We start from the raw sequence: 598 nt of genomic DNA, 5'->3' as shown, positions 1-598 counted from the left end.
AATGCTCATAGCAGAGGATAGTTTCCATTCGTCAACTTCAGGGTAAGGGGCCCAGCACAATTTTGCTGAAGGGAGCTATTCAACACAACTGGTTTTTCACCCGAAATGAAAAGTTTCAATGGTAAACGCAGACGTCACTTTGAGCACTTGGTGTTTTGTAGTACAAATCATCACTCGTTGCTCTACATGGGCTTGTCTTCAAGATCGTTGAGAACCAAAGCTTCTGCCTTCCTTGCTACTGATTCTTTCGTCGTTAATTCACAAATCTTCAATGAGAATCAGAGAAGCGAAAACCAAACACATGTAGACACTCGCGTCCTAGCCTGAAATAAAAATGATGGAAGCATTTGAGAAATAACAAGAGTAGTCTGAACAGCTCCAGCCTATCAACTGCTCTACAAAGTGATCGCTACCTCCACACCCAGTTTATAACACTGAAAATGATGCAGGAAGCAGAGCAAAGTTCTAAACCCAGCGGTTGAAAAGCATCTGGATACATAAAATGACAATTTCTCAAAAGTAAAATCTTTATCTTTTAAATATTGTCATCCATATATTTTTGTTTTTCACCTTTTTAACATAACACACTTTTGAGAAA

Source organism: Lepisosteus platostomus, chromosome 5 (genome assembly GCF_059453375.1).
Source record: "Lepisosteus platostomus isolate fLepPlt1 chromosome 5, fLepPlt1.hap1, whole genome shotgun sequence".
NCBI lineage: Eukaryota > Metazoa > Chordata > Actinopteri > Semionotiformes > Lepisosteidae > Lepisosteus > Lepisosteus platostomus.
Note: the sequence above shows the minus strand (reverse complement) of the source record.